We start from the raw sequence: 17,484 nt of genomic DNA, 5'->3' as shown, positions 1-17,484 counted from the left end.
GGTGGATCTTGCCTACTTTTATTCACATGCTAGATATTGCCTAGAAATGCTTTTTAATATAGAGATGCTAGAGTTAGAATGTCTGGTCGGGGTTCAGCCCTTTCATTGTCTACCGCCCGCAACATATTTATTACCAGCACATGTGAGTGGTGACTCTGCTTTTTGAAAAATAGCATCTAATAGGACAATTAATGTAGCAGATGGGGCGATCGAGATGCCTGCCTAAGTATTTCATTTTTTTTTTTATTTAACGTCTGATTAATCTGTTCATGATATTTCCGTTTTGTGACATGTTGCATTAAAACAAATCCTGCTTGGAGAACATATAAAAATTTGCACTGCATTGGCCGGGAATCGAACCCGGGTCAACTGCTTGGGAAGCAGCTATGCTCACCACTATACCACCAACGCCCTATGATGTGGGTGTTCTCGGTTCTAAAGATTACAACCCCGAGTTCAATGACTATCTTGCACCAGTTTCAATGGTGCATTTGGTTTAGATACCAACATGAAAAGCAGTAGAAAGTTTCTTGTAGAGGGTAAGGAACTGGGGATTGAAACCAAGGCCAAATCTGTGCAGAAGAGAAGAAATGGAAAGCAGTAGTACAAATAGTGGAAATGAACATATTTAGGCAGCATTGGAAGCAAAGCAGCGAAGAGAAAGAGAGTGCCTTCCATGAAATGCCCAGGAGAATGATAAGAGCAGAACGAAAAGGCAAGAATGACATTCAAAGCATGCCCAGAAAAACGTGTGACGGTCCCACCAGTCATTTATGCTTATAATTGGGTATCTTTACTTTCAAAGTATGGGGTTGATCCTTTGGCGATCACTCTCTTGTATTTCAGCAGAGACAGATAGTTGAGAAGTCTTTTCTCACATAGCTAGCACAAGCCTGCGCTTTTCCTTGCTGGTAGCGTGGAAATGACAGATTGGTCCTCAGAAGAAAAAACAAGAAATATTATAGAAGAGGATGGTTTCGATCCATCGACCTCTGGGTTATGGGCCCAGCACGCTTCCGCTGCGCCACTCTGCTCCCTTGTAAAAGTGTTCTCTTTATGCAGATGAGGAGCTTTCAGCGAAGTGGCGAGGGATTGGTGGGTCTCGCTCCTCATTTGCCTAAGCATGCTGCAATGTATGCTGGGTGCAGAAAATCTTCATCTTCTCGTCTCACAGTAAGTCATAACTGAAAGTGCAGACCCTCTTGGGAACTAGCAGTTTCAGGCCTTTACCAAGATAGCAGCTCTCTAACCCTCTCCTCTCTCTTTGATCCTAGCGCTAGCATGCTCAGGATTTGATTTTAACTGGGAGCCAGAGATCTACCCGGTGAGGGCGAGGCTTTTGAGCGTTTGGGAGCGTTCGGGACGTGAGGACATTGGACAGGAAATGTTGCCATCTTGAAATATCCAACCTTCCTGCAGTCGTGAGAGGCTCTTTCCATGGACATCTGCCTCTTGGAGTCCTCTCAACTTGCTCTCTGATATAACATTTTGTGAGCTGCAGTTACATCCGATGGCTACAAGGTGGCGCTGCATTCAGGTGAGAGAACAAGTGTGCACAAAATCGTTGGGGACTTTTGCCAGATTCATCGGTGGATCTTGCCTACTTTTATTCACATGCTAGATATTGCCTAGAAATGCTTTTTAATATAGAGATGCTAGAGTTAGAATGTCTGGTCGGGGTTCAGCCCTTTCATTGTTTACCGCCCGCAAAATATTTATTACCAGCACATGTGAGTGGTGACTCTGCTTTTTGGAAAATAGCATCTAATAGGACAATTAATGTAGCAGATGGGGCGATCGAGATGCCTGCCTAAGTATTTCATTTTTTTTTTAATTTAACGTCTGATTAATCTGTTCATGATATTTCCGTTTTGTGACATGTTGCATTAAAACAAATCCTGCTTGGAGAACATATAAAAATTTGCACTGCATTGGCCGGGAATCGAACCCGGGTCAACTGCTTGGGAAGCAGCTATGCTCACCACTATACCACCAACGCCCTATGATGTGGGTGCTCTCGGTTCTAAAGATTACAACCCCGAGTTCAATGACTATCTTGCACCAGTTTCAATGGTGCATTTGGTTTAGATACCAACATGAAAAGCAGTAGAAAGTTTCTTGTAGAGGGTAAGGAACTGGGGATTGAAACCAAGGCCAAATCTGTGCAGAAGAGAAGAAATGGAAAGCAGTAGTACAAATAGTGGAAATGAACATATTTAGGCAGCATTGGAAGCAAAGCAGCGAAGAGAAAGAGAGTGCCTTCCATGAAATGCCCAGGAGAATGATAAGAGCAGAACGAAAAGGCAAGAATGACATTCAAAGCATGCCCAGAAAAACGTGTGACGGTCCCACCAGTCATTTATGCTTATAATTGGGTATCTTTACTTTCAAAGTATGGGGTTGATCCTTTGGCGATCACTCTCTTGTATTTCAGCAGAGACAGATAGTTGAGAAGTCTTTTCTCACATAGCTAGCACAAGCCTGCGCTTTTCCTTGCTGGTAGCGTGGAAATGACAGATTGGTCCTCAGAAGAAAAAACAAGAAATATTATAGCAGAGGATGGTTTCGATCCATCGACCTCTGGGTTATGGGCCCAGCACGCTTCTGCTGCGCCACTCTGCTCCCCTCTGCTCCCTTGTAAAAGTGTTCTCTTTATGCAGATGAGGAGCTTTCAGCGAAGTGGCGAGGGATTGGTGGGTCTCACTCCTCATTTGCCTAAGCATGCTGCAATGTATGCTGGGTGCAGAAAATCTTCATCTTCTCGTCTCACAGTCAGTCATAACTGAAAGTGCAGACCCTCTTGGGAACTAGCAGTTTCAGGCCTTTACCAAGATAGCAGCTCTCTAACCCTCTCCTCTCTCTTTGATCCTAGCGCTAGCATGCTCAGGATTTGATTTTAACTGGGAGCCAGAGATCTACCCGGTGAGGGCTTGCCCGGTGTGAGGCTTTTGAGCGTTTGGGAGCGTTCGGGACGTGAGGACGTTGGACAGGAAATGTTGCCATCTTGAAATATCCAACCTTCCTGCTGTCGTGAGAGGCTCTTTCCATGGACATCTGCCTCTTGGAGTCCTCTCAACTTGCTCTCTGATATAACATTTTGTGAGCTGCAGTTACATCCGATGGCTACAAGGTGGCGCTGCATTCAGGTGAGAGAACAAGTGTGCACAAAATCGTTGGGGACTTTTGCCAGATTCATCGGTGGATCTTGCCTACTTTTATTCACATGCTAGATATTGCCTAGAAATGCTTTTTAATATAGAGATGCTAGAGTTAGAATGTCTGGTCGGGGTTCAGCCCTTTCATTGTCTACCGCCCGCAACATATTTATTACCAGCACATGTGAGTGGTGACTCTGCTTTTTGGAAAATAGCATCTAATAGGACAATGAATGTAGCAGATGGGGCGATCGAGATGCCTGCCTAAGTATTTCATTTTTTTTTTAATTTAACGTCTGATTAATCTGTTCATGATATTTCCGTTTTGTGACATGTTGCATTAAAACAAATCCTGCTTGGAGAACATATAAAAATTTGCACTGCATTGGCCGGGAATCGAACCCAGGTCAACTGCTTGGGAAGCAGCTATGCTCACCACTATACCACCAACGCCCTATGATGTGGGTGCTCTCGGTTCTAAAGATTACAACCCCGAGTTCAATGACTATCTTGCACCAGTTTCAATGGTGCATTTGGTTTAGATACCAACATGAAAAGCAGTAGAAAGTTTCTTGTAGAGGGTAAGGAACTGGGGATTGAAACCAAGGCCAAATCTGTGCAGAAGAGAAGAAATGGAAAGCAGTAGTACAAATAGTGGAAATGAACATATTTAGGCAGCATTGGAAGCAAAGCAGCGAAGAGAAAGAGAGTGCCTTCCATGAAATGCCCAGGAGAATGATAAGAGCAGAACGAAAAGGCAAGAATGACATTCAAAGCATGCCCAGAAAAACGTGTGACGGTCCCACCAGTCATTTATGCTTATAATTGGGTATCTTTACTTTCAAAGTATGGGGTTGATCCTTTGGCGATCACTCTCTTGTATTTCAGCAGAGACAGATAGTTGAGAAGTCTTTTCTCACATAGCTAGCACAAGCCTGCGCTTTTCCTTGCTGGTAGCGTGGAAATGACAGATTGGTCCTCAGAAGAAAAAACAAGAAATATTATAGCAGAGGATGGTTTCGATCCATCGACCTCTGGGTTATGGGCCCAGCACGCTTCCGCTGCGCCACTCTGCTCCCTTGTAAAAGTGTTCTCTTTATGCAGATGAGGAGCTTTCAGCGAAGTGGCGAGGGATTGGTGGGTCTCGCTCCTCATTTGCCTAAGCATGCTGCACTGTATGCTGGGTGCAGAAAATCTTCATCTTCTCGTCTCACAGTAAGTCCTAACTGAAAGTGCAGACCCTCTTGGGAACTAGCAGTTTCAGGCCTTTACCAAGATAGCAGCTCTCTAACCCTCTCCTCTCTCTTTGATCCTAGCGCTAGCATGCTCAGGATTTGATTTTAACTGGGAGCCAGAGATCTACCCGGTGAGGGCTTTTCCGGTGTGCGGCTTTTGAGCGTTTGGGAGCGTTCGGGATGTGAGGACATTGGACAGGAAATGTTGCCATCTTGAAATATCCAACCTTCCTGCTGTCGTGAGAGGCTCTTTCCATGGACATCTGCCTCTTGGAGTCCTCTCAACTTGCTCTCTGATATAACATTTTGTGAGCTGCAGTTACATCCGATGGCTACAAGGTGGCGCTGCATTCAGGTGAGAGAACAAGTGTGCACAAAATCGTTGGAGACTTTTGCCAGATTCATCGGTGGATCTTGCCTACTTTTATTCACATGCTAGATATTGCCTAGAAATGCTTTTTAATATAGAGATGCTAGAGTTAGAATGTCTGGTCGGGGTTCAGCCCTTTCATTGTCTACCGCCCGCAACATATTTATTACCAGCACATGTGAGTGGTGACTCTGCTTTTTGGAAAATAGCATCTAATAGGACAATTAATGTAGCAGATGGGGCGATCGAGATGCCTGCCTAAGTATTTCATTTTTTTTTTAATTTAACGTCTGATTAATCTGTTCATGATATTTCCGTTTTGTGACATGTTGCATTAAAACAAATCCTGCTTGGAGAACATATAAAAATTTGCACTGCATTGGCCGGGAATCGAACCCGGGTCAACTGCTTGGGAAGCAGCTATGCTCACCACTATACCACCAACGCCCTATGATGTGGGTGCTCTCGGTTCTAAAGATTACAACCCCGAGTTCAATGACTATCTTGCACCAGTTTCAATGGTGCATTTGGTTTAGATACCAACATGAAAAGCAGTAGAAAGTTTCTTGTAGAGGGTAAGGAACTGGGGATTGAAACCAAGGCCAAATCTGTGCAGAAGAGAAGAAATGGAAAGCAGTAGTACAAATAGTGGAAATGAACATATTTAGGCAGCATTGGAAGCAAAGCAGCGAAGAGAAAGAGAGTGCCTTCCATGAAATGCCCAGGAGAATGATAAGAGCAGAACGAAAAGGCAAGAATGACATTCAAAGCATGCCCAGAAAAACGTGTGACGGTCCCACCAGTCATTTATGCTTATAATTGGGTATCTTTACTTTCAAAGTATGGGGTTGATCCTTTGGCGATCACTCTCTTGTATTTCAGCAGAGACAGATAGTTGAGAAGTCTTTTCTCACATAGCTAGCACAAGCCTGCGCTTTTCCTTGCTGGTAGCGTGGAAATGACAGATTGGTCCTCAGAAGACAAAACAAGAAATATTATAGCAGAGGATGGTTTCGATCCATCGACCTCTGGGTTATGGGCCCAGCACGCTTCCGCTGCGCCACTCTGCTCCCTTGTAAAAGTGTTCTCTTTATGCAGATGAGGAGCTTTCAGCGAAGTGGCGAGGGATTGGTGGGTCTCGCTCCTCATTTGCCTAAGCATGCTGCAATGTATGCTGGGTGCAGAAAATCTTCATCTTCTCGTCTCACAGTAAGTCCTAACTGAAAGTGCAGACCCTCTTGGGAACTAGCAGTTTCAGGCCTTTACCAAGATAGCAGCTCTCTAACCCTCTCCTCTCTCTTTGATCCTAGCGCTAGCATGCTCAGGATTTGATTTTAACTGGGAGCCAGAGATCTACCCGGTGAGGGCTTGTCCGGTGTGAGGCTTTTGAGCGTTTGGGAGCGTTCGGGATGTGAGGACATTGGACAGGAAATGTTGCCATCTTGAAATATCCAACCTTCCTGCTGTCGTGAGAGGCTCTTTCCATGGACATCTGCCTCTTGGAGTCCTCTCAACTTGCTCTCTGATATAACATTTTGTGAGCTGCAGTTACATCCGATGGCTACAAGGTGGCGCTGCATTCAGGTGAGAGAACAAGTGTGCACAAAATCGTTGGAGACTTTTGCCAGATTCATCGGTGGATCTTGCCTACTTTTATTCACATGCTAGATATTGCCTAGAAATGCTTTTTAATATAGAGATGCTAGAGTTAGAATGTCTGGTCGGGGTTCAGCCCTTTCATTGTCTACCGCCCGCAACATATTTATTACCAACACATGTGAGTGGTGACTCTGCTTTTTGGAAAATAGCATCTAATAGGACAATTAATGTAGCAGATGGGGCGATCGAGATGCCTGCCTAAGTATTTCATTTTTTTTTAAATTTAACGTCTGATTAATCTGTTTATGATATTTCCGTTTTGTGACATGTTGCATTAAAACAAATCCTGCTTGGAGAACATATAAAAATTTGCACTGCATTGGCCGGGAATCGAACCCGGGTCAACTGCTTGGGAAGCAGCTATGCTCACCACTATACCTCCAACGCCCTATGATGTGGGTGCTCTCGGTTCTAAAGATTACAACCCCGAGTTCAATGACTATCTTGCACCAGTTTCAATGGTGCATTTGGTTTAGATACCAACATGAAAAGCAGTAGAAAGTTTCTTGTAGAGGGTAAGGAACTGGGGATTGAAACCAAGGCCAAATCTGTGCAGAAGAGAAGAAATGGAAAGCAGTAGTGAAAATAGTGGAAATGAACATATTTAGGCAGCATTGGAAGCAAAGCAGCGAAGAGAAAGAGAGTGCCTTCCATGAAATGCCCAGGAGAATGATAAGAGCAGAACGAAAAGGCAAGAATGACATTCAAAGCATGCCCAGAAAAACGTGTGACGGTCCCACCAGTCATTTATGCTTATAATTGGGTATCTTTACTTTCAAAGTATGGGGTTGATCCTTTGGCGATCACTCTCTTGTATTTCAGCAGAGACAGATAGTTGAGAAGTCTTTTCTCACATAGCTAGCACAAGCCTGCGCTTTTCCTTGCTGGTAGCGTGGAAATGACAGATTGGTCCTCAGAAGAAAAAACAAGAAATATTATAGCAGAGGATGGTTTCGATCCATCGACCTCTGGGTTATGGGCCCAGCACGCTTCCGCTGCGCCACTCTGCTCCCTTGTAAAAGTGTTCTCTTTATGCAGATGAGGAGCTTTCAGCGAAGTGGCGAGGGATTGGTGGGTCTCGCTCCTCATTTGCCTAAGCATGCTGCAATGTATGCTGGGTGCAGAAAATCTTTATCTTCTCGTCTCACAGTAAGTCATAACTGAAAGTGCAGACCCTCTTGGGAACTAGCAGTTTCAGGCCTTTACCAAGATAGCAGCTCTCTAACCCTCTCCTCTCTCTTTGATCCTAGCGCTAGCATGCTCAGGATTTGATTTTAACTGGGAGCCAGAGATCTACCCGGTGAGGGCTTGTCCGGTGTGAGGCTTTTGAGCGTTTGGGAGCGTTCGGGACGTGAGGACATTGGACAGGAAATGTTGCCATCTTGAAATATCCAACCTTCCTGCTTTCGTGAGAGGCTTTTTCCATGGACATCTGCCTCTTGGAGTCCTCTCAACTTGCTCTCTGATATAACATTTTGTGAGCTGCAGTTACATCCGATGGCTACAAGGTGGTGCTGCATTCAGGTGAGAGAACAAGTGTGCACAAAATCGTTGGGGACTTTTGCCAGATTCATTGGTGGATCTTGCCTACTTTTATTCACATGCTAGATATTGCCTAGAAATGCTTTTTAATATAGAGATGCTAGAGTTAGAATGTCTGGTCGGGGTTCAGCCCTTTCATTGTCTACCGCCCGCAACATATTTATTACCAGCACATGTGAGTGGTGACTCTGCTTTTTGGAAAATAGCATCTAATAGGACAATTAATGTAGCAGATGGGGCGATCGAGATGCCTGCCTAAGTATTTCATTTTTTTTTAAATTTAACGTCTGATTAATCTGTTCATGATATTTCCGTTTTGTGACATGTTGCATTAAAACAAATCCTGCTTGGAGAACATATAAAAATTTGCACTGCATTGGCCGGTAATCGAACCCGGGTCAACTGCTTGGGAAGCAGCTATGCTCACCACTATACCACCAACGCCCTATGATGTGGTTGCTCTCGGTTCTAAAGATTACAACCCCGAGTTCAATGACTATCTTGCACCAGTTTCAATGGTGCATTTGGTTTAGATACCAACATGAAAAGCAGTAGAAAGTTTCTTGTAGAGGGTAAGGAACTGGGGATTGAAACCAAGGCCAAATCTGTGCAGAAGAGAAGAAATGGAAAGCAGTAGTACAAAGAGTGGAAATGAACATATTTAGGCAGCATTGGAAGCAAAGCAGCGAAGAGAAAGAGAGTGCCTTCCATGAAATGCCCAGGAGAATGATAAGAGCAGAACGAAAAGGCAAGAATGACATTCAAAGCATGCCCAGAAAAACGTGTGACGGTCCCACCAGTCATTTATGCTTATAATTGGGTATCTTTACTTTCAAAGTATGAGGTTGATCCTTTGGCGATCACTCTCTTGTATTTCAGCAGAGACAGATAGTTGAGAAGTCTTTTCTCACGTAGCTAGCACAAGCCTGCGCTTTTCCTTGCTGGTAGCGTGGAAATGACAGATTGGTTCTCAGAAGAAAAAACAAGAAATATTATAGCAGAGGATGGTTTCGATCCATCGACCTCTGGGTTATGGGCCCAACACGCTTCTGCTGCGCCAGTCTGCTCCCTTGTAAAAGTGTTCTCTTTATGCAGAGGAGGAGCTTTCAGCGAAGTGGCGAGGGATTGGTGGGTCTCGCTCCTCATTTGCCTAAGCATGCTGCAATGTATGCTGGGTGCAGAAAATCTTCATCTTCTCGTCTCACAGTCAGTCATAACTGAAAGTGCAGACCCTCTTGGGAACTAGCAGTTTCAGGCCTTTACCAAGATAGCAGCTCTCTAACCCTCTCCTCTCTCTTTGATCCTAGCGCTAGCATGCTCAGGATTTGATTTTAACTGGGAGCCAGAGATCTACCCGGTGAGGGCGAGGCTTTTGAGTGTTTGGGAGCGTTCGGGACGTGAGGACATTGGACAGGAAATGTTGCCATCTTGAAATATCCAACCTTCCTACTGTCGTGAGAGGCTCTTTCCATGGACATCTGCTTCTTGGAGTCCTCTCAACTTGCTCTCTGATATAACATTTTGTGAGCTGCAGTTACATCCGATGGCTACAAGGTGGCACTGCATTCAGGTGAGAGAACAAGTGTGCACAAAATCGTTGGGGACTTTTGCCAGATTCATCGGTGGATCTTGCCTACTTTTATTCACATGCTAGATATTGCCTAGAAATGCTTTTTAATATAGAGATGCTAGAGTTAGAATGTCTGGTCGGGGTTCAGCCCTTTCATTGTCTACCGCCCGCAACATATTTATTACCAGCACATGTGAGTGGTGACTCTGCTTTTTGGAAAATAGCATCTAATAGGACAATTAATGTAGCAGATGGGGCGATCGAGATGCCTGCCTAAGTATTTCATTTTTTTTTAAATTTAACGTCTGATTAATCTGTTCATGATATTTCCGTTTTGTGACATGTTGCATTAAAACAAATCCTGCTTGGAGAACATATAAAAATTTGCACTGCATTGGCCGGGAATCGAACCCGGGTCAACTGCTTGGGAAGCAGCTATGCTCACCACTATACCACCAACGCCCTATGATGTGGTTGCTCTCGGTTCTAAAGATTACAACCCCGAGTTCAATGACTATCTTGCACCAGTTTCAATGGTGCATTTGGTTTAGATACCAACATGAAAAGCAGTAGAAAGTTTCTTGTAGAGGGTAAGGAACTGGGGATTGAAACCAAGGCCAAATCTGTGCAGAAGAGAAGAAATGGAAAGCAGTAGTACAAATAGTGGAAATGAACATATTTAGGCAGCATTGGAAGCAAAGCAGCGAAGAGAAAGAGAGTGCCTTCCATGAAATGCCCAGGAGAATGATAAGAGCAGAACGAAAAGGCAAGAATGACATTCAAAGCATGCCCAGAAAAACGTGTGACGGTCCCACCAGTCATTTATGCTTATAATTGGGTATCTTTACTTTCAAAGTATGAGGTTGATCCTTTGGCGATCACTCTCTTGTATTTCAGCAGAGACAGATAGTTGAGAAGTCTTTTCTCACATAGCTAGCACAAGCCTGCGCTTTTCCTTGCTGGTAGCGTGGAAATGACAGATTGGTTCTCAGAAGAAAAAACAAGAAATATTATAGCAGAGGATGGTTTCGATCCATCGACCTCTGGGTTATGGGCCCAGCACGCTTCTGCTGCGCCAGTCTGCTCCCTTGTAAAAGTGTTCTCTTTATGCAGAGGAGGAGCTTTCAGCGAAGTGGCGAGGGATTGGTGGGTCTCGCTCCTCATTTGCCTAAGCATGCTGCAATGTATGCTGGGTGCAGAAAATCTTCATCTTCTCGTCTCACAGTCAGTCATAACTGAAAGTGCAGACCCTCTTGGGAACTAGCAGTTTCAGGCCTTTACCAAGATAGCAGCTCTCTAACCCTCTCCTCTCTCTTTGATCCTAGCGCTAGCATGCTCAGGATTTGATTTTAACTGGGAGCCAGAGATCTACCCGGTGAGGGGAGGCTTTTGAGTGTTTGGGAGCGTTCGGGACGTGAGGACATTGGACAGGAAATGTTGCCATCTTGAAATATCCAACCTTCCTGCTGTCGTGAGAGGCTCTTTCCATGGACATCTGCTTCTTGGAGTCCTCTCAACTTGCTCTCTGATATAACATTTTGTGAGCTGCAGTTACATCCGATGGCTACAAGGTGGCACTGCATTCAGGTGAGAGAACAAGTGTGCACAAAATCGTTGGGGACTTTTGCCAGATTCATCGGTGGATCTTGCCTACTTTTATTCACATGCTAGATATTGCCTAGAAATGCTTTTTAATATAGAGATGCTAGAGTTAGAATGTCTGGTCGGGGTTCAGCCCTTTCATTGTCTACCGCCCGCAACATATTTATTACCAGCACATGTGAGTGGTGACTCTGCTTTTTGGAAAATAACATCTAATAGGACAATTAATGTAGCAGATGGGGCGATCGAGATGCCTGCCTAAGTATTTCATTTTTTTTTTAATTTAACGTCTGATTAATCTGTTCATGATATTTCCGTTTTGTGACATGTTGCATTAAAACAAATCCTGCTTGGAGAACATATAAAAATTTGCACTGCATTGGCCGGGAATCGAACCCGGGTCAACTGCTTGGGAAGCAGCTATGCTCACCACTATACCACCAACGCCCTATGATGTGGGTGTTCTCGGTTCTAAAGATTACAACCCCGAGTTCAATGACTATCTTGCACCAGTTTCAATGGTGCATTTGGTTTAGATACCAACATGAAAAGCAGTAGAAAGTTTCTTGTAGAGGGTAAGGAACTGGGGATTGAAACCAAGGCCAAATCTGTGCAGAAGAGAAGAAATGGAAAGCAGTAGTACAAATAGTGGAAATGAACATATTTAGGCAGCATTGGAAGCAAAGCAGCGAAGAGAAAGAGAGTGCCTTCCATGAAATGCCCAGGAGAATGATAAGAGCAGAACGAAAAGGCAAGAATGACATTCAAAGCATGCCCAGAAAAACGTGTGACGGTCCCACCAGTCATTTATGCTTATAATTGGGTATCTTTACTTTCAAAGTATGGGGTTGATCCTTTGGCGATCACTCTCTTGTATTTCAGCAGAGACAGATAGTTGAGAAGTCTTTTCTCACATAGCTAGCACAAGCCTGCGCTTTTCCTTGCTGGTAGCGTGGAAATGACAGATTGGTCCTCAGAAGAAAAAACAAGAAATATTATAGCAGAGGATGGTTTCGATCCATCGACCTCTGGGTTATGGGCCCAGCACGCTTCCGCTGCGCCACTCTGCTCCCTTGTAAAAGTGTTCTCTTTATGCAGATGAGGAGCTTTCAGCGAAGTGGCGAGGGATTGGTGGGTCTCGCTCCTCATTTGCCTAAGCATGCTGCAATGTATGCTGGGTGCAGAAAATCTTCATCTTCTCGTCTCACAGTCAGTCATAACTGAAAGTGCAGACCCTCTTGGGAACTAGCAGTTTCAGGCCTTTACCAAGATAGCAGCTCTCTAACCCTCTCCTCTCTCTTTGATCCTAGCGCTAGCATGCTCAGGATTTGATTTTAACTGGGAGCCAGAGATCTACCCGGTGAGGGCTTGCCCGGTGTGAGGCTTTTGAGTGTTTGGGAGCGTTCGGGACGTGAGGACGTTGGACAGGAAATGTTGCCATCTTGAAATATCCAACCTTCCTGCTGTCGTGAGAGGCTCTTTCCATGGACATCTGCTTCTTGGAGTCCTCTCAACTTGCTCTCTGATATAACATTTTGTGAGCTGCAGTTACATCCGATGGCTACAAGGTGGCGCTGCATTCAGGTGAGAGAACAAGTGTGCACAAAATCGTTGGGGACTTTTGCCATATTCATCGGTGGATCTTGCCTACTTTTATTCACATGCTAGATATTGCCTAGAAATGCTTTTTAATATAGAGATGCTAGAGTTAGAATGTCTGGTCGGGGTTCAGCCCTTTCATTGTCTACCGCCCGCAACATATTTATTACCAGCACATGTGAGTGGTGACTCTGCTTTTTGAAAAATAGCATCTAATAGGACAATTAATGTAGCAGATGGGGCGATCGAGATGCCTGCCTAAGTATTTCATTTTTTTTTTAATTTAACGTCTGATTAATCTGTTCATGATATTTCCGTTTTGTGACATGTTGCATTAAAACAAATCCTGCTTGGAGAACATATAAAAATTTGCACTGCATTGGCCGGGAATCGAACCCGGGTCAACTGCTTGGGAAGCAGCTATGCTCACCACTATACCACCAACGCCCTATGATGTGGGTGCTCTCGGTTCTAAAGATTACAACCCCGAGTTCAATGACTATCTTGCACCAGTTTCAATGGTGCATTTGGTTTAGATACCAACATGAAAAGCAGTAGAAAGTTTCTTGTAGAGGGTAAGGAACTGGGGATTGAAACCAAGGCCAAATCTGTGCAGAAGAGAAGAAATGGAAAGCAGTAGTACAAATAGTGGAAATGAACATATTTAGGCAGCATTGGAAGCAAAGCAGCGAAGAGAAAGAGAGTGCCTTCCATGAAATGCCCAGGAGAATGATAAGAGCAGAACGAAAAGGCAAGAATGACATTCAAAGCATGCCCAGAAAAACGTGTGACGGTCCCACCAGTCATTTATGCTTATAATTGGGTATCTTTACTTTCAAAGTATGGGGTTGATCCTTTGGCGATCACTCTCTTGTATTTCAGCAGAGACAGATAGTTGAGAAGTCTTTTCTCACATAGCTAGCACAAGCCTGCGCTTTTCCTTGCTGGTAGCGTGGAAATGACAGATTGGTCCTCAGAAGAAAAAACAAGAAATATTATAGAAGAGGATGGTTTCGATCCATCGACCTCTGGGTTATGGGCCCAGCACGCTTCCGCTGCGCCACTCTGCTCCCTTGTAAAAGTGTTCTCTTTATGCAGATGAGGAGCTTTCAGCGAAGTGGCGAGGGATTGGTGGGTCTCGCTCCTCATTTGCCTAAGCATGCTGCAATGTATGCTGGGTGCAGAAAATCTTCATCTTCTCGTCTCACAGTAAGTCATAACTGAAAGTGCAGACCCTCTTGGGAACTAGCAGTTTCAGGCCTTTACCAAGATAGCAGCTCTCTAACCCTCTCCTCTCTCTTTGATCCTAGCGCTAGCATGCTCAGGATTTGATTTTAACTGGGAGCCAGAGATCTACCCGGTGAGGGCGAGGCTTTTGAGCGTTTGGGAGCGTTCGGGACGTGAGGACATTGGACAGGAAATGTTGCCATCTTGAAATATCCAACCTTCCTGCAGTCGTGAGAGGCTCTTTCCATGGACATCTGCCTCTTGGAGTCCTCTCAACTTGCTCTCTGATATAACATTTTGTGAGCTGCAGTTACATCCGATGGCTACAAGGTGGCGCTGCATTCAGGTGAGAGAACAAGTGTGCACAAAATCGTTGGGGACTTTTGCCAGATTCATCGGTGGATCTTGCCTACTTTTATTCACATGCTAGATATTGCCTAGAAATGCTTTTTAATATAGAGATGCTAGAGTTAGAATGTCTGGTCGGGGTTCAGCCCTTTCATTGTTTACCGCCCGCAAAATATTTATTACCAGCACATGTGAGTGGTGACTCTGCTTTTTGGAAAATAGCATCTAATAGGACAATTAATGTAGCAGATGGGGCGATCGAGATGCCTGCCTAAGTATTTCATTTTTTTTTTAATTTAACGTCTGATTAATCTGTTCATGATATTTCCGTTTTGTGACATGTTGCATTAAAACAAATCCTGCTTGGAGAACATATAAAAATTTGCACTGCATTGGCCGGGAATCGAACCCGGGTCAACTGCTTGGGAAGCAGCTATGCTCACCACTATACCACCAACGCCCTATGATGTGGGTGCTCTCGGTTCTAAAGATTACAACCCCGAGTTCAATGACTATCTTGCACCAGTTTCAATGGTGCATTTGGTTTAGATACCAACATGAAAAGCAGTAGAAAGTTTCTTGTAGAGGGTAAGGAACTGGGGATTGAAACCAAGGCCAAATCTGTGCAGAAGAGAAGAAATGGAAAGCAGTAGTACAAATAGTGGAAATGAACATATTTAGGCAGCATTGGAAGCAAAGCAGCGAAGAGAAAGAGAGTGCCTTCCATGAAATGCCCAGGAGAATGATAAGAGCAGAACGAAAAGGCAAGAATGACATTCAAAGCATGCCCAGAAAAACGTGTGACGGTCCCACCAGTCATTTATGCTTATAATTGGGTATCTTTACTTTCAAAGTATGGGGTTGATCCTTTGGCGATCACTCTCTTGTATTTCAGCAGAGACAGATAGTTGAGAAGTCTTTTCTCACATAGCTAGCACAAGCCTGCGCTTTTCCTTGCTGGTAGCGTGGAAATGACAGATTGGTCCTCAGAAGAAAAAACAAGAAATATTATAGCAGAGGATGGTTTCGATCCATCGACCTCTGGGTTATGGGCCCAGCACGCTTCCGCTGCGCCACTCTGCTCCCCTCTGCTCCCTTGTAAAAGTGTTCTCTTTATGCAGATGAGGAGCTTTCAGCGAAGTGGCGAGGGATTGGTGGGTCTCACTCCTCATTTGCCTAAGCATGCTGCAATGTATGCTGGGTGCAGAAAATCTTCATCTTCTCGTCTCACAGTCAGTCATAACTGAAAGTGCAGACCCTCTTGGGAACTAGCAGTTTCAGGCCTTTACCAAGATAGCAGCTCTCTAACCCTCTCCTCTCTCTTTGATCCTAGCGCTAGCATGCTCAGGATTTGATTTTAACTGGGAGCCAGAGATCTACCCGGTGAGGGCTTGCCCGGTGTGAGGCTTTTGAGCGTTTGGGAGCGTTCGGGACGTTGGACAGGAAATGTTGCCATCTTGAAATATCCAACCTTCCTGCTGTCGTGAGAGGCTCTTTCCATGGACATCTGCCTCTTGGAGTCCTCTCAACTTGCTCTCTGATATAACATTTTGTGAGCTGCAGTTACATCCGATGGCTACAAGGTGGCGCTGCATTCAGGTGAGAGAACAAGTGTGCACAAAATCGTTGGGGACTTTTGCCAGATTCATCGGTGGATCTTGCCTACTTTTATTCACATGCTAGATATTGCCTAGAAATGCTTTTTAATATAGAGATGCTAGAGTTAGAATGTCTGGTCGGGGTTCAGCCCTTTCATTGTCTACCGCCCGCAACATATTTATTACCAGCACATGTGAGTGGTGACTCTGCTTTTTGGAAAATAGCATCTAATAGGACAATGAATGTAGCAGATGGGGCGATCGAGATGCCTGCCTAAGTATTTCATTTTTTTTTTAATTTAACGTCTGATTAATCTGTTCATGATATTTCCGTTTTGTGACATGTTGCATTAAAACAAATCCTGCTTGGAGAACATATAAAAATTTGCACTGCATTGGCCGGGAATCGAACCCAGGTCAACTGCTTGGGAAGCAGCTATGCTCACCACTATACCACCAACGCCCTATGATGTGGGTGCTCTCGGTTCTAAAGATTACAACCCCGAGTTCAATGACTATCTTGCACCAGTTTCAATGGTGCATTTGGTTTAGATACCAACATGAAAAGCAGTAGAAAGTTTCTTGTAGAGGGTAAGGAACTGGGGATTGAAACCAAGGCCAAATCTGTGCAGAAGAGAAGAAATGGAAAGCAGTAGTACAAATAGTGGAAATGAACATATTTAGGCAGCATTGGAAGCAAAGCAGCGAAGAGAAAGAGAGTGCCTTCCATGAAATGCCCAGGAGAATGATAAGAGCAGAACGAAAAGGCAAGAATGACATTCAAAGCATGCCCAGAAAAACGTGTGACGGTCCCACCAGTCATTTATGCTTATAATTGGGTATCTTTACTTTCAAAGTATGGGGTTGATCCTTTGGCGATCACTCTCTTGTATTTCAGCAGAGACAGATAGTTGAGAAGTCTTTTCTCACATAGCTAGCACAAGCCTGCGCTTTTCCTTGCTGGTAGCGTGGAAATGACAGATTGGTCCTCAGAAGAAAAAACAAGAAATATTATAGCAGAGGATGGTTTCGATCCATCGACCTCTGGGTTATGGGCCCAGCACGCTTCCGCTGCGCCACTCTGCTCCCTTGTAAAAGTGTTCTCTTTATGCAGATGAGGAGCTTTCAGCGAAGTGGCGAGGGATTGGTGGGTCTCGCTCCTCATTTGCCTAAGCATGCTGCAATGTATGCTGGGTGCAGAAAATCTTCATCTTCTCGTCTCACAGTAAGTCCTAACTGAAAGTGCAGACCCTCTTGGGAACTAGCAGTTTCAGGCCTTTACCAAGATAGCAGCTCTCTAACCCTCTCCTCTCTCTTTGATCCTAGCGCTAGCATGCTCAGGATTTGATTTTAACTGGGAGCCAGAGATCTACCCGGTGAGGGCTTTTCCGGTGTGCGGCTTTTGAGCGTTTGGGAGCGTTCGGGATGTGAGGACATTGGACAGGAAATGTTGCCATCTTGAAATATCCAACCTTCCTGCTGTCGTGAGAGGCTCTTTCCATGGACATCTGCCTCTTGGAGTCCTCTCAACTTGCTCTCTGATATAACATTTTGTGAGCTGCAGTTACATCCGATGGCT

At 44.6% G+C, this 17,484-nt stretch overlaps 9 non-coding genes across 9 annotated transcripts; all 9 read right to left on the bottom strand.

The window, feature by feature from the left end:
- Positions 1 to 339: 339 nt before the first annotated feature.
- On the bottom strand, positions 340 to 411 carry TRNAG-CCC (transfer RNA glycine (anticodon CCC)). Its single transcript has one exon. It is a non-coding gene; the product is annotated as a tRNA-Gly (tRNA).
- Positions 412 to 1,927: 1,516 nt separating this feature from the next.
- Positions 1,928 to 1,999, bottom strand: TRNAG-CCC (transfer RNA glycine (anticodon CCC)). Its single transcript has one exon. It is a non-coding gene; the product is annotated as a tRNA-Gly (tRNA).
- Positions 2,000 to 3,536: 1,537 nt separating this feature from the next.
- On the bottom strand, positions 3,537 to 3,608 carry TRNAG-CCC (transfer RNA glycine (anticodon CCC)). The gene has a single exon. It is a non-coding gene; the product is annotated as a tRNA-Gly (tRNA).
- A 1,527-nt stretch (positions 3,609 to 5,135) lies between these two features.
- TRNAG-CCC (transfer RNA glycine (anticodon CCC)) lies at positions 5,136 to 5,207 on the bottom strand. The gene has a single exon. It is a non-coding gene; the product is annotated as a tRNA-Gly (tRNA).
- Positions 5,208 to 9,921: 4,714 nt separating this feature from the next.
- TRNAG-CCC (transfer RNA glycine (anticodon CCC)) lies at positions 9,922 to 9,993 on the bottom strand. Its single transcript has one exon. It is a non-coding gene; the product is annotated as a tRNA-Gly (tRNA).
- Positions 9,994 to 11,508: 1,515 nt separating this feature from the next.
- On the bottom strand, positions 11,509 to 11,580 carry TRNAG-CCC (transfer RNA glycine (anticodon CCC)). Its single transcript has one exon. It is a non-coding gene; the product is annotated as a tRNA-Gly (tRNA).
- Positions 11,581 to 13,107: 1,527 nt separating this feature from the next.
- Positions 13,108 to 13,179, bottom strand: TRNAG-CCC (transfer RNA glycine (anticodon CCC)). Its single transcript has one exon. It is a non-coding gene; the product is annotated as a tRNA-Gly (tRNA).
- A 1,516-nt stretch (positions 13,180 to 14,695) lies between these two features.
- TRNAG-CCC (transfer RNA glycine (anticodon CCC)) lies at positions 14,696 to 14,767 on the bottom strand. Its single transcript has one exon. It is a non-coding gene; the product is annotated as a tRNA-Gly (tRNA).
- A 1,529-nt stretch (positions 14,768 to 16,296) lies between these two features.
- TRNAG-CCC (transfer RNA glycine (anticodon CCC)) lies at positions 16,297 to 16,368 on the bottom strand. Its single transcript has one exon. It is a non-coding gene; the product is annotated as a tRNA-Gly (tRNA).
- Positions 16,369 to 17,484: the final 1,116 nt, after the last annotated feature.

Source organism: Triturus cristatus, chromosome 11 (assembly GCF_964204655.1).
Source record: "Triturus cristatus chromosome 11, aTriCri1.1, whole genome shotgun sequence".
NCBI lineage: Eukaryota > Metazoa > Chordata > Amphibia > Caudata > Salamandridae > Triturus > Triturus cristatus.
Note: the sequence above shows the minus strand (reverse complement) of the source record. Positions and strands in the feature narration are given on the sequence as shown.